Consider the following 16,782-nt stretch of genomic DNA (forward strand, 5'->3'; position numbering starts at 1 on the left):
CATTGACCTCGGCTTATGTTGCAAAATTCATCAAAGCAAATATTATTTGCTGATATGGAATACCACATGAACTAATTTCATACAATGGGTCCCATTTTGAGAAGGAGGTGGCGTGCCTGTGTGAGGACTTTAAGATCAAGCACCATAAGTCTTCGCCCTATAGACCCCAAACAAACGGAGCTGTTGAAGCTGCTAATAAAAACATCAAAGTGATCATCAACAAGATGACTGAGACTTACAAAGATTGGTCGAACAAGCTCCCGTATGCTTTGTGGGCCTATAGGACGTCGATCAGATCCTCTACAGGTGCAACTCCGTATTCTCTAGTGTACGGAATGGAAGTTGTCTTGCCTGTTGAACTGCGAATTCCCTCCCTGAGAGTGATGATGGAAGTTGGATTGCCAGAATCTGTTTGGGCTCAAGCTAGATATCAAGAGTTACAAATGATTGATGAAAAGAGGCTAAAAGCATTGTACCATGTTCAAGGGTATCAACGTTGTGTCGAGAAAGCCTTTAACAAGAAAGTTCGTGTTCGAGACCTCAAGAAGGGAGATATTGTTCTGAAATCCTTTTGGGCACCAGTATATGATCCCAGAGGTAAATTCAAGCCGAAATGGTCAGGTCCATACATGGTTGACGAAGTCCTGCCTGGAAAAGCCGTCATACTCCTCGATGAAAATGGAGAAAAGCTAACAGAGCTAACAAACTTGGACCAACTCAAGAAATACTATGCTTAGCGCACCACAAGGCCTTCCTTGGCCGACCAAAACTCCAAACCAAAAACCTTTCATATCAAAAGAATCCTTTGCAAAACCCTTTTGAGCTTACACAAAAAAAAAGAGAGAAAAAGGAAAACCATTCTCCTTTTGAAACTCATAAACCAGGGGCATTTGTGCCTTGAACTACGCTCGACCTGATCCTCATCCTTTGGGGGTACGTATGCAGTCCGGCTAGTCCAGATTCGGTCGAAACCTAGAAAACTTACCAAAACTTCATTCTTTCAAACCCTAACCTACCTAAAAAGTCATTTTGGTGCAATAGGCAAATGTTTGTGGCTTAAAAAAAGAAAAAAGAAATGGATTCTGAAGACCCGTTAGATTGAAAACCCACAAGGGCGATCTAAGCAAAAGTTAAGGTCATTCACTGCTAAGTTGAAAACCCGAAAGGGCGTCTTAGGCAAAAATCAAGGTGCGAGCCTGCTGGATTGAAAACTCGCAAGGGCAATTCAGGCAAAAATTAAGGCAAGCGGTCTGCCAGATTGAAAACCTGAAAAGGCGATCTGGTCAGTGGCAGTGATTTCTAAAGAAGCTGAACAACTGAGGCAGACAAGACTTGTAACCCAGTATGGCATCATCAAAGTCTGAGTAGTGCCAGCATGACTTGCTTTGATCTTCCTCTAAATTAGGGGCATTTAAGACTAAGCAATCGAAGGGGTTTAATGACCATAACAGTAATACCGAACAGGGAATGAATCACTTTTAAGCATGGTATTCAAGTCACTCTAAGAGTGGTTAACCTCCACCAATTTAAAACATTTGTCAGATCAAGAAGCAAGTTGAGTCTTTCTTGAAATCCAAGTCATGTGCTTGTCAATGTCTTTTACTTATCACTTGTCGAAGTCTGTCATGTGTCAAGTCTAAATCTCCAAGGTCTTGTATGGTCTGTACATTTCCCAGAGCTGGGGTGACATGCACCAAAGCAAGAAGCTCGCGTCTTTGGAAGACAGATTAAATCAGAACCAGGTTCAGAAGAATAGCAGGCTATCAGGCTTATTGAAATTTTGTCAGCTGGCAGATTTGAAAGAGACCTTTCAGGCAGAATTGATCTCATTGTTTTCAAGTTTCCTCTACACACAGAGCTTTGTAAATCTAATATTCATGAAATAAAATATTTGTTTCCCTGCATTTGTATTGCTTTATTAAGACTCTAGTCATGGAAGTATGAAATGCACTAGGGGCATCTTTTATGACTTGGCAAATCACGCCAAGTCATAAAAGCTGTCAAATCCACAAGGACAATCAGAATAAACCAATGTCCCCAGCAAGTTGAGATGAGAGAAGCTCGAGCACATCTCGAGTCAAACCTCCAATTTCCCCGGCTAAGCCTACTCTACAACAGAGTCAACTCATCAGCAAAACCAATTCCCCAGTGGAGTCTAAAGTCCACTTCCCTAAAAGTACGCTGTCAACTGATCAAAGTATTCAGCTTCCAGCAAAATCCAATTCTTTCAAAAGAGGTCAATGCCCAAAATCTCAGCAAATCATGAGAGTCCGGTCCTCAGCAAGGAACTAACACTCCCATTTTCTCGGCAAGAGACAAAGCAATTCTCAAGGGGATCAATCTGAATCAATCAATCGATCCAAATCAATCAATCAATCCAGCAAGCGTATGACAAAAAAAAGAAAAAAAGTTCCCGCTTCTTTGGAGAGACAAAGTAATCTCCAAAGAAATCAATCCAAATCAATCAATTCAAATCAAAAGCATGACAGTATCAATCTTTTCAAAAAAATTTTACTCTTCAATCAAATTAACCCTGCTTGTTACTACGTGAGGGTTTCGCATAACAAAGTTTTTCCTTTTGATTAGTGCGTGAGGGTTCCGCCTAATTAAAATTCTCCATTTTGTTATTGTGTGAGGGTTCCGCATAACAAATTTCCCCTGCTTGTTACTGCGTGAGGGTTCCGCATAAAAAAGCTTTCCTTTTTTATTAGTGCGTGATGGTTCCGCCTAGTTAAAATTCTCCCTTTTTGTTACTGTGTGAGGGTTCCACATAACAAATTTTCCTTGCTTGTTACTGCGTGAGGGTTCCGCATAACAAAGCTTTCTCTTTTGATTAGTGCGTGAGGGTTCCGCCTAATTATAATTCACCCTTTTGTTTCCGTGTGAGGGTTCCACATAACAAATTTTCCTTGCTTGTTACTGCGTGAAGGTTCTGCGTGACAGAGCTTTCTTTTTTATTAGTGCGTGAGGGTTCCGCCTAATTAAAGTTTCCCTTTTGTTATTGTCTGAAGATTCCACAAAACAAATTCTCCTTGCTTGTTATTACGTGAAGGTTCCGCATAACAAAGCTTCCCTATAGTTAGCGTGTGAAGGTTCCACCTACCTATTCATCCGGTTTGTTTAGCGCATGAAGGTTCCACCTAATTAAACTTTTTTGTTTATTAGCGTGTGAAGGTTCAACCTAATTAAAATTTCCTGTTTATTAGCGTGTGAATGTTCCACCTAACCAAATCTCCCGTTTGTTAGTGCGCGAAGGTCCCGCCTAACTAAAAATTCTATTTTCAGGGCGTGAAGGTTCCACCTGATTACTCCAGCCTCATTTTCAGTGCGTGTGGGTTCCGCCTGATTGCTCAAGGTCCAAATTGCCACTTAATAAAAATCCTATCCCTTTTGTATCTTTTCATTTGAAATTTCGGGCCGATCAAAATGTGCTGTCTCTTCAGCTTTGGCATTCGTGTGACAAGCGCCCTCTGCCAAAGAAGGGCATCTGTAGGCACCTCATTTTGACAGGACCCATTTCCCCAAAATCAGATAAAATTCTGAAGTTGAGTCGAGGTCCCGAACCGAATTCCCAAATTCCCAAAACCAAATCCAAACGCGAGAAAAGTCCAAAATTTTCTCCAATTCATCTTGTCCTTCAGTGGATGTAAAGCTCCCGAAAAATTGTTACTGCTCTAAGGAATACCCCTGCAAATTTTCAGAAAAATCAAACAAAATTTAGAGGAAAAGACAAGACAAGTTTGTCCCATTATACATTGCGTGAGGGATTTGTAGCTCTCATATCCGGCCATTTCTCGGCCCCATTTTCGCCTCCACCACTTCCAAAGTTCAAGCCCCATCTTCTCCTCCATCCAACCACCATCAAACCCATTTTTTTTTTTAATTTTTCATTTGCAGCCACCATCATCTCCATTGATTCCGGCAAGCTTGCCGGAATCCGACCAAACCAACCCTACCCGAAATCCGGCCGAACCCAACCTCCCAAGCCATCATACCTTTACAGCTATTAAAACCCTTGAATCACCTCCTTTTACCCCACCCCAACTTCATTTCCACCGACCACTTTTCTTTTCCTTTGCCATTGATTCCGGCAACCTTGCCGGAATCCGGCGAGCCCAAGACTAACCCGACTCCCATCTTCACCACTATCAGCCTCTCTTAAAGCCTCCACCATTGCAACCCATTTTTCTCAAACCCCATTTGCAATCCTCATTAAATCCGGCCATACCCACATTTCCCCACCGTCCTCTTCACCACCACCATCTCTACCCTCATCTCCTCCTCCTTCTACCTCAAGCCAAACCCACTCCAACCCATATTTGTAAACCCCATTCCATTTCAGCTACCCTAAAAATCCACCTTCATTTCCAACACCAAAACCCAAATCACCATCTTCTCCGGCCGGATTGCCGGAATCCGGCCAAGCCACTCATCTTCTCCATCCCGCCACTATCCAAACCCTCCGCCATCTCATTTAAAAAAAAAGAAACAAAGAAGATCCCCATTTGGTTGAGCCAAACAGAGAGAGAGTCACCTTCTTCTCCGGGCATTTAGCCAGAGCTTCGGCGGACCCCGTCAAACCCATTTAGATTCTCCACTAACCAAACCCTCTTCCTCTTCCACCCTTCTACCACCGCCTCCAACCACCACCTCCAAAACCGAAACCCATTTCCACCATTCCCTCTTCTTCACAGCCACCATTTTCTAATCCAAACCCACCTTCTTCTTCATATACCCACTTCATCATCAGCTCCTCCGCCATCTCCAACCCAAAATCCGGCCAAGCCACCTCTCCATCTCAATCTCCACCATCATCTTCATCTCCCCTGCAATCTCTTTTATTTTTCTTGATAGCCACCACTAAAACCAATCATTTACATCAAACCCACTTGGATTTTCTCCCATCTGCAGCCACCTCAAACCCCAAATCTGGTTCTCTCTCACTCAGATTCGACGGTTCTCTGAAATATTTTTCATCCGCTGATATTATCTGTGAAGCTTGCGTCATCATCTTCAACATTCCGTAGCCCGAGAAGCAACCAACCATAAGGAAATAGAGTAAACGAAGGAGGTAATAGCTATTGAAACTTAATTTGGCCTTTTGATATTCTCATAATTGGTGTTCTATTTAATTTTCTAAGGCTGATTTGATAGTATGCGATCATCGCCTTGCCAGATTTAGAGTAATTCTCTCATAATCTGTTTATTTCCGCTTTCTAAGGGTTGCTTGATAAGAAGTGGTCATCATCTTGGTTAGATTGATAGTAATTCTTTTATAATGTGAACTTTCTATTTTCTAAAACCCATTTTGATAGAATAGAATCTTCAGGGAGGGCGGATCTGAAATTTTTTTTCTTGGAGATTACTCTCATGGCATGATTTTTTTTTTTTCGTAACACCATCATAGATGAGGATCATTTCTTTCATCTGAAAGATGATCTTGTGATTTTACTTGGGTAAAATTTATGGCATGGTTAAAAAGAGAATGCAAATTGTGGGCTGCTCTTATAGTTTGGTAAAGTGTTGATGATTTCCTTGTTAGGATGTTAGAACAGAGAAGCAATCAAGGGTTGGATTACATGGCTTTATCTTAATTGCTGAGTATGTTGTGCTATTGAATGCTTTGAAATAGAAGAACAATCATGGATTTGATTGTATAGTTTTATCTTGATTCCATAGAATGTTCTGTAAATTTCTTTTGGGAATTGATTACTTGTGTGATTTGGGCATATAGAGGTTATCAAATATTTGGTTACATAGCATTGTTGGTATTGGTAATTATGCATCTATAATGTAGTTGATGTCGATAATCATGGTATTTCAAAAGCAATGATTTCTTTCTAATATCCTTTTTAATATAGAGGATACTGAGCATATGTTGGTGTAGTATAATTGATGCTAATTCCCATGCTGCACCGAAGCAGTTGAGTGATTTTTCAGGTTTCTTTGGATTATAATAGTCATCAAATGCATATTATGGCAATGTAATCAATGTCTTTGATTATGCTATTGTATTTCCTTTGGAGTGGTGTAGTCAACTCCATAACGATGTTTTCGTGTTAATGATTGCGTTGTTCGCATCCTAAAAGAGGTTATTCGGATCTTGTTCTAAGTTTCTAGAATCCTCTCTTATACTTGGGATTTCTATCAGAGTGTGGGATTGTCACTCATTTGAGCCATTGTCATCTATTGTCCGATCCCCCTTACCCTTCATGTTTCTTCCCCTTTATCCATAGTTTCCTATGAGACTTAGACATCTCATATCTTTCGAAGCTATCACTTCTTATGGGGCTTAAGGGTTTCCTTCTCCTTGAGTTTATTACTTCTTTTAGGGTTCAGGATTTCCTCTCTTTTCGGGCATATTCTTTGCACATTCCTCGGGATCCTATTCAAGTTTCGAAATCCCATCGATTTTGGGAACACTTCCTTGGGTTAAGGCGACGACGGACGGCGACCTCCTGAGCCAAAACCCCCTTTCGATCAAAAGGGATAAAAATCATAAAAACTACAAAAACAATAAAAAACTTAAAAAACACAAAAGCGTTTTTTGAAAAGTTGTTTTCGAACTACGTTGGCTTGATCCCTTTTCACAGGGTACGTAGGCACCTTGGGACCTTCATCCCGAGTTCAGTCAAACTTTTTCAATAAAATCATTTAAACCCTTCAAAAAATCATCTAAAAACAAAAAAGAATCTTTCAAACCTTTCAAATCAAAAGCCAAAATGGGCAAGCATGGTGATTGCCAGGTCATTTGGAGCCCTCTTTTCATTCCATTTCCGATTTTCATCTTGGTTTTCCGGTTTTCATCAGTTTTCTGACGATTTATCGGGTTTTGGGACGGACGACGACGTAGCGTGGCCCCTTCACAGGGATTGTCCTCGCTGAGCCCAACGATAGGCTGTGATGATCGTGAGACTTGTTCGATCTTTAGCGGATCAGGATTGCTGAGCTTGATTCTTTAGAATTCCTTCCTGAGCCTATCGTATGTCCCATTTTCTTTTTCCTGGCATTTTTTGTTCTCGCATACCGTTGATTTTTCGATTCCTTTCTTTCCTTACTTCTTTTAGCTTATCACTTGTTTGTCTTTGGTTCCTTGTGTGTTTACTCTCAGCTTGCTTATTCCTCGTGTGTTTAGTTTCACATGCTTATTTATATGCTTAGCTGTAACATTTATCTGCTTACTTATCATGATCATATGCTTAGCTGTAGATATTTACTACTTTCCTGCTTATCAGATCTGCTATATTACTTGCTTAGCTGTAGCTGTGCATGCGGATGTTAGTGCTTTCCTAGATGTGGTGGGTTAGGAGTAGATGCGGTGAGTTAGGATTTGGATGTTTATTTTCTTTTGCCCATCCCCGGGTTGTGCATGCTTAGATAGACATTTTGTCGGGGATACTCGTTCCCATTTCATCTTATTTTCACCCAAAACTCTTCAAACTTAATAATAAATGGCATAAGAGACCAGGTGGTCGCACTTGGGCGAATTGGGGGTGCTCTTCGGATGTTCCTCATTCGTCACCAGACACAGACTTTTGTATCTCTGGTTATCCATTGCGACAGAGTATTGTATGGGATCCAGGGCCCATTTCCTTGGATGGTGACTCTTGTTTGTTATAGGTACATCTTAGTTCCTGGCTAGTCCCTGAATCAAGAAGTATCTCATTTTTATCGCCACCCATGCTGTGAGTGGCACCATTTCAAGAGTTCCATGGTAGAGCTCTCCTTCACATTGTGGAGATCTTAGAGGATTGACGGGGATCTTGTATCCTTCGCTCACTGTCCTTGGGATCGGGGTCCACACTCGGTTCAGCCCCGGTTGACCGGCCTGCTATTGGATAGCAAGTGCTGGATTTTCAGCACTGCTTCCACGGTCGCCAGGGACGCCCCGGTCGACTAGGCCTGTTTTAAAGTTCTTTTTAACATATAAAAATCAGGGGCTTTGGGCCATGGTCTTTGGGCTTTAGTCTTAGGTTTTCAAACACATTTTTGAGTGTATGTATAGTTTTCACATATGTGAAACCTTAAGTATGAAAACCATTTGAAAACCTTTGAAAGTGCAATTTATAAAATATCAAGAGGACTCTAAATACATTCTAAAATGATACCATTGAGTCTTCTTAGAATCTATTCGCTCCTTTGCACATCCTTGGACTTCTTCGGCTTGAGTGAACATCTTGAACTTGACTCGCCTCTTATGACTTCTCCTCCAATCTTCAATACATGTTGAAAGGTGCATGAGGTGTCACCATGGCATGTTCAACTCCAAGCTCTTTCTTGACAACTAGGGGAACTTATGGGATCTTCATCTCGAGCTTCTTGACTTGATCATCTCCAAATGGTTATGTCTTTACTATAGGTGCAAGCTCTTGGTTCCTTTGCTTCTTGATCCACAACCCATGTACTGAGAAGAGTTGTGAAATGGCGATTATGACATGAAATTCCTGTATACAACACAACACCTCAAAGCAACACATTAGTCCACAAATGTTAATCAATTTGGTTTGCTAGCATCAAAACAAGAAGGTAAGGTGAATGATTAACCCATGGGACCCCTTGGGCTTACACTACCGAAGGAGTAGGAATTGAAGAACTGGGTGGTTCCGAAGTCCTTTCTAAACAGGCATGGGTACGGGCCCAGGCTTTTGACTTCTTTGATGCAATGGTTTCAAGTGTAAAAACCTTCTACCACTAGATTGGAAAGTATTCTAGTTTTAGTTTTTATCCATGCAAGGTGGAAGAGTTGTGCAAATTGGAAGAGTACAAACAAAATTTTTATTTATTCATATGTCTGACCAATATTTTACAACTTTTGATACAACAAGGCCTGTGCTAGCCTCACTTCTAACCACCATTTTTACAAGATTTTGCAAAACAAGAAAGAATCTTTGTTATTTTCTGTACAAGAGTAGTCCATAGTCTAGCAGTCCTGAGCTGAACGGGTAGTAGCACGGAACTATACATCTTTTGAGGAGTCCACCGACTCAGTCTCCGGAGGGATGTGCACGATCAGTGTTGAGTAGTAATCAGGATGTATCATTTATGTACAAGGACATAGATGTCGCGCAAGGGGACCACTGTGTGATTTTCCCATGCTGAGTAAAGTGTCCTGCCGAGATTTGAGCTGATTTCCCTTGGTAGGTAGAAACGCATGAGAGGTTCCCAAGGTTGTTGTTTCGCTCCGAATTGACGCATAATCTGGTGAGGGACTTAAAAAGACGTGTGCTCTAAGCCGAGGAGACAAACATATTCAGTTATGGCAGTTTTCAAAGTGAAAAAGTTAGAACCTGGTGCTCTCCAAGCGATATCATAGCTGCCACGGGTTACTAACCATTCAAGCCAATCAGATTCACTACCACAATGGACTTATGTTTTCCATGACCCAAAATTAGAGATACATGGGGTTGTCCGGGGACGGGGGTTTGCTATGTGCAGCTTTAGACATAACCAAATATACAGGAGAGTCAGGCATCCTAAAAGGGAAGGTGAGGATATTTAGAGCTCACTCTAAACGGTCGTATTTTTAAAAACCGTCGGCGAGAGGTTTCCACTCAATGACCTGACAACAAGGTTCCTCGGTGAGGGCCACACGCCCTAGGATCCGATTTAAGTCTTGAAAGCCTATCATTAGTCTCCAGTGACAAAATTTTGCTGTCTCCTTACTTTGGCATTCAAGTGCCTTGCACCCTCTACCAAAGAGGGACATCTGTAGACACCCAATTTTGTCAAGGTAGTATTAGTGATAGGTGTCGCGAGGAAGAACCTTATGATGAGTCCCAAAGCACTAGTTGTGTTTCTCTCAATCCCTCTTTAAGGTATTTACAAAAGGGAATGGTTTCCAGAAAACCTTGTTATCCTGTAGAAAACAACCGGAAATATTGTTTTTATAACACCCACCTTTTTCGGCAACCAGAACGCCTGTTTCTACACAGTACCCGCCTTTTTTCCTGTAGCTTCCAGTAGCCTTCAACTGTAATTACTTTTGCCAGTGATCAAGACGCTGCTTTGAAACTCGCTTTCTTCTCCCTGTTTATTATACCTTCCATTTCGACATCGATCTATTGGTGTGGTCTCCAATCTCAAAACAGCCCCAGCACCACAGCTAGAAAGACCCAGAACTCTCTCTCTCTCTCTCTCTCTCTCTAGATAATGGACTACCCAGCTCCAGCCTCCAAAATAGGATTTGGCTTTCAACGGATTCAAATTTCAGAAACTGTAGATAGGGGATTCAAGGGGCGAAGACACTCCTCGGGATTGGCATAGAAATAGTCCTCTTCCTTTGGTCGATCTGGTATGACTTTTATTCAATGACTACAAGAAATCATTGGTCATAACTCATGCAATTGAAACAATAATTTCAGACATTGCAATAGTCACACTACACTCATCATGTTTCAGGAATTATATAAGGAGGAACTTTGGGACAGTAACTATGGAAAACCCACTTGTAAGCCCAGGCTTCCTCGACTTGCGGGGCTTGCACGTGCTGTAATACCTCTGGGCAAGATTGCCGCCCCACTAAGCAGTGTTGCCACAGGATTGCTTGCAATCTCCCAGGACAGCCCTTAGGCAAGTGCTCCCTAGTGCCCAAGGAATGCAACTGCGATTCATGCAGCTTATGAACGTCCACTGGGCCTTCTCTACTGCAAACATAGATTGGGAATTGACTACCGATAAAAAAAAGATAGGGAATTGAAATAAATTTGAGTCTGTTGAGACCCATATGGATTATTTTTTTTGAAGAAAAAATCATGGATGAATTAGTATACTGTGTTGGCAACTTGGGCTAAAATTAGAAAAGTTTACTAGTTTTGCTCTTGTTCTTAATTGATTTTCATTCATATATCTTTCGTAATATGTGTTGCATGCATTGCATTGAGAGAGTGGTTAAAATCAAAGGCTTACAAATTAATCTCTGCCCTTGACATTAAAATGAAAGGCTGATTTCTGGGCGACTTAAGTGGCACGGAGGTGAAACAACCTCTTTATTATTTAGCAGAGCAGACAAATTACAGAGGGTAATGAATGATAGAATGAAGGACGCTCTTGCAAAAAGTAGCTACTATTAGAAAACTGATGTTCAAATCTGTAATTTAGGATTCGAGAATACCTTATAACAAATTAATCTCACAACTTGAAGACAGAGATCAATAATACTATTTTCTGCAATAATAATCTGTAAAGGAAAAAAGAAATCGTTAGATCACTTATCGAGTTGAGGCACGAAGAATCTTCGTTGTCCTTAAGGCAAATCTCGCCCCCACTATGACGAATCAACGGTGCAGATGGGCGTCTCGGCGTATGCCTCCAGGATACAACAACTCTCGCTCCAGGGGTGTGCACTCACGCAGCCCGGATGCTCAAGAACTCGCTTATATTTGCCAAAAGCCTTGAGCAGAAAACCAGAGAGAAAGCCAGAGAAGAGAAAGAGCAGAAGAAGAATCCGTCAAGGATATCTTTCTGTTTTCTCTAAAAACCGATTTTATAGAAAGGTAATCGATACGTTAGGATGAAACGTCGCACTCTTTAAGTGTGTGAGAGACGTTTTCCAAATGGTCACTAAACCACGATTAAGGAATCTTAAACGGTAAAAAAGAGTTAAAACAAAATAAATAAATTCTTGACCGTTAAAAGAAAAAATAAATAATGAGAAAAGAAAAGCCTTAGGTCCACGCACGCGGCCGGCCGAGCCGAACCGGGCGGCGCGCGTGTGTGGTAAGATCAAAAGCCCACCGGACCCAAGTGGACGATCCGTGCGCGTAGGATCCCCATGACCTCTTGCTCATTCACAAGGCTAAGAGAGTGAAAGAATATATATGGCCATTCTCATCGTCTCACACTTCCCATCTAGGACTAAAGTTTTCTCATGACTTTAGTCTTTTTGGAGGGAAGCCCAAAAGCATACATATAATGACTAAAAACACCCCATTGTAAATTTGAATTACAAAAAGACTTTTTTCACATAAAAAGTCCACAGTCCCCCACTAATTCGAAATTACAAGAAATAAATAAATCATAAATGTAAATAGATTTGATTAAGGCAAGATGTGTTATGCATCAGTAGAGGTGTCTTTTGGACTTGAACCTTTACTTAGTGTAGGTATATCAAGTTTATCAAGTACTCGGTGAACATACATCTTGAACCAAGCACTTTTAGTAATAAACTGAGACAACATACCACACACACAACACAGAAGGCATAAGCAAGTTCATACGGTGTCGCACTTTTCGGCCATGTGCTATGTCCTATTTTTATGAGCGCTCTAGAAAAATTAGCCCATTCTCATAGGAAGCGGCCACACTTCCACACTCATATAGGTGTATCTATCAGGAGTGTCCTGTAACTACGCACCCCACTGACAATCAGCTAGTCAGCTATAGATAACATTAAGAGTCCTACAACTTATCCTCTTTTTTTATTACAGGTTGCACCTACATCATAGGGATAAGCTTAGTGAACTTAATTCACATACAACTTGGTGCAAGACAGATCACTCAAATAACTTATTTTTCCCATTGAACCTACTTCTTGGAATCTCTAGTCAGATAGGTTGGGTTCCTGTTATAGGTGATCTAAACAGTGGGCTTCAGCCCCATCCCCCTCGATGTGCTCATGACTAAATTTTTATTTAGTCCTTTTGTAAGACAATCTGATATATTATCACTTGATCTTACATAATCAATGGTTATCACTCCATTCTTCAACAACTGTCTTATGGAGTTATGCCTCCGACGAATGTGTCGGGATTTACCATTATATACATTATTACCTGCTCTTCCAATAGCAGCTTGACAATCACAGTGGATTGTAATACCCGGTACTGGCTTATTCCAAAATGGAATATCAGTCAGAAGGTTTCTAAGCCATTCAGCTTCCTCACTTACTTTCTCTAAAGCAATAAACTCAGACTCCATAGTCGATCTGGCTATACACGTTTGCTTGGTTGATTTCCAAGAAACTGCTGCACTTCCTAGAGTGAAAACATATCCACTCATTGATTTGGTCTCAAATCCAGATACCCAATTTGCATCGCTATACCCTTCTAGTACAACAGAATATTTAGTGAAATGCAAACCATAGTCTATGGTTCCTTTAAGATATTTCAATACTCTAATTAGAGCTTCCCAGTGATCACTACCAGGATTACTGGTATAGCTGCTGAGTCTTCCTACTGCATAGGCTATATGGCTGGCCTAGTGCAGTTCATCAAATACATTAGACTCCCTATAACTCTAGAGTATTCAAGTGGATTTACTCCACTTCCTTTATTCTTACATAATCTTATACTAGAATCATATGGAGTAGCCACAGGTTTACAATCAAATTGATTAAACCTTCTAAGAATTTTTTCTACATAATGAGACTGAGATAGAATTATTTCTTCTGGGTTTATTTTAATTTTGATACCCAGGATTACATCTGCCATTCCCAGATCTTTCATATCAAAATTATTTGATAAAAATTTTTTAGTGCCTTTAATTACACTAATGTCTGTTCCGATGATTAACATATCAGCTACATACAGACAAACAATAACACCACTATCCCCACTAAATTTGCTGTATACACACTTATCTGATTCATTTATTATGAATCCATTTGATAGCATCACACTATCAAACTTCTCATGCCATTGTTTTGGGGCTTGTTTCAAACCATATAGAGATTTTATAAGTTTACACACCTTTTGCTCTTGGCCTTGGATTACAAAGCCTTCAGGTTTATCCATATAGATCTCCTCATCTAATTCACCATTCAAAAATGCAGTTTTGACATCCATTTGATGGATTTCCAGGTTATAGATTGCAGCTATGGCAATTAAAATTCTTATTGTAGTTATTCTGGTTACAGGTGACTAGGTGTCAAAGAAGTCCATTCCTTCTTTTTGCTTGAACCCTTTAGCTACTAATCTAGATTTATATTTATCTATAGTTCCATCAGTTTTTAATTTCTTCCTAAAGATCCACTTGCAACCAATAGGTTTGCAACCAGGAGGCAGATCTGTCAAGATCCATGTCCCATTACTCAAAATGGAGTCTATTTCACTCTTGACAGCTTCTTTCCAGAATGAAGAATCTGGAAGGGACATTGCCTCTTTATATGTCTTTGGATCTCCTTCTAGAAGATAGGCAATGAACTCTGGACCAAAGTTTTTCTCTACTCTTGCCCTTTTACTTCTTCTAGGCTCTACTGATTCTTCAAACACTAGATGGTCTTTATCTATAGATTCAAAGGGTCTTTTAATTGTGTTCTCACTTAGACTAGTCTTATAAGGGAATAAGATTTCAAAGAATTCAGCATCTCTGGATTCTATTATGCATATCAACATGATCTGACCTATAAATCAAGAACCTATATGCACTACTGTTTTGTGCATATCCAATGAATGCACAATCAATAGTCTTAGGACCTAGCTTAGTACTCTTAGGATCTGGAATCCTAACTTTAGCTAAGCACCCCCACACTTTAAGATATTTAAAATATGGTTTTCTATTCTTCCATAACTCGTAAGGAGTTTTGTCAGAATCTTTAAAAGATATCTTGTTCAGAATATAACAAGAAGAGAGAAGAGCCTCTCCCCATAAATTTTGAGGTAATCCTGAACTTCCTAACATAGAATTTACCATGTTCATTAGAGTTCTGTTTTTACGTTCAGCAACTCCATTTTGCTGTGGACAGTATGGTGCAGTAACTTGATGTATTATGCCTTGGTTTTCACAAAATTCACTAAAAGCATTAGAAGTGTATTCACCACCTTTATCAGATCTTAAAATTTTGATCTTCTTTTCTAACTGATTTTCTACTTCAGTTTTATATGTAATGAATTTATCAAAAGATTCATCTTTATTTCTAATAAGATAAACAGTACAATATCTAGAGAAATCATCTATAAATGTAATAAAATACCTTTTACCTCCTCTAGTTAAAACATTGTTTAAGTCACATACATCACTGTGAATTAAATTTAATAGTTCTGTTTTTCTTTCTTCTACTTTGTGAAAAGGCTTCTTAGAGTACTTTGATTGCACACATACTTCACATTTCTCTACTACTTGATCACTTTTATGAATTAAACCTATGGTTATCATTTTCTTTAAAGATGCATAGTTAACATGACCTAGTCTACTATGCCATAAACAAGAAGAATCAGTAATATAAGCAGAAGAAGATGAAGCTTTATTCATAATGTTCTCAGTTACATTCAGTTTGAATAAGCCCTCACTAGAGTAACCCTTTCCCACAAATTCACCACTTTTAGTGATTACAAATTTATCAGCTTCAAAAACCAGTTTAAAACCTTTCTTGATCAGAAGTGACCCAGACACCAGATTCTTTCTTATATCTGGTATATGAAGGACATCACAGAGCTTTAGAACTTTTTATGATGTAAGTTTCAACAGCACTGTTCCTTTACCCGTCACAACAGATGATGACGAGTTTCCCATGAAAAGCTGCTCTCCATCCCCTACAAGCTCGTAGGAAGAAAATACACTTCTGTCACTACAGATGTGTCTGGTGGCACCAGTGTCCACCCACCAGTCCTTCACGTTACTAACCAGGTTCATTTCAGATACTACGGCCGACAGATATTGATCTTCAGCCACATTAGCCTGAGGCGCATTGTTTCCTTGAGGGTTTTTCTTCTTATCATTTTACCGACAATTTTTAGCATAGTGACCTGCTTTCCCACACACAAAGCAGTTACCCTTCTTTTTTTTGAAATCCTTATTATTTTTCTTGAAATGACCTTTTCCTGATCCAAATGCAGGTTTAGAAGAAGTTTTCTTTCCAGATGAAGATTCAGTGAGATTTGCCTTAGAGTTAAACTCATAGGCCTTAGATTTCTATTTTCTGAAACGATTTTCATCTTCAGTTCTAAGATGAACAAACAAGTCTTGAAGAGAAAAATCATTTCTGTCATGCAATAATGTGTCTTGGAATTTCTCCCATGAAGGTGGTAGTTTTTCAATAATTGCACCAATTTGGATATGCTCTTCTATTTTGATCCCTCTAGCAAGAATGTCAGAAATAATCAATTGGATCTCATTCACTTGATCCATAATGGATTTTCCATCTACCATCTGATATCAAAAATATTTTCCAATTAGATGTTTCTTAGAACCCGCTGCTTCGACTAGGTATTTCTTCTCTAGAGTTTCCCACAACACTTTTGCAGACTCAATTCTGAAAAATACATCAAACGATTGATTACTGAGACAACTCAGTATATGACCTTTACAGAGATAGTTATCTCTTTTTCTTTTCTCAGTGAGATGAGTTCTAGCAGGTTCTTCCTCATCAGGTAATGAGTCAGGATCATTCAAGATATAGTCTAGGTTTAGAAAAGTCAGAAAGAATCGCATTTTTTTCTGCCATCTACCTAAATCCGATCCGTCAAATTTGTCAGGTCTTTCGGTTTGGGAAGCCATGATGATTAATTTCCAATAATCAAAATCCAAAAAATTACAGATCACGGATCGAAGATTTGCCTTAAGATTGTTAGAAAACTGATGTGCAAATCTGTAATTTAGGATTCGAGAATACCTTATAACAAATTAATCTCACAACTTGAAGACAGAGATCAATAATACTATTTTCTGCAATAATAATCTGTAAAGGAAGAAAGAAATCATTAGATCACTTATCGAGTTGAGGCACAAAGAATCTTCATTGTCCTTAAGCCAAATCTCGCCCCCACTATGACGAATCAACGATGTAGATGGGCGTCTCGGCGTATGCCTCCAGGATACAACAACTCTCGCTCCAGGGGTGTGCACTCA

This window comes from Tasmannia lanceolata, unplaced genomic scaffold, assembly GCF_043159265.1.
Source record: "Tasmannia lanceolata isolate RefF3 unplaced genomic scaffold, GAP_Taslan_0.1 ptg000018l, whole genome shotgun sequence".
NCBI classification, from domain to species: Eukaryota; Viridiplantae; Streptophyta; class Magnoliopsida; order Canellales; family Winteraceae; genus Tasmannia; species Tasmannia lanceolata.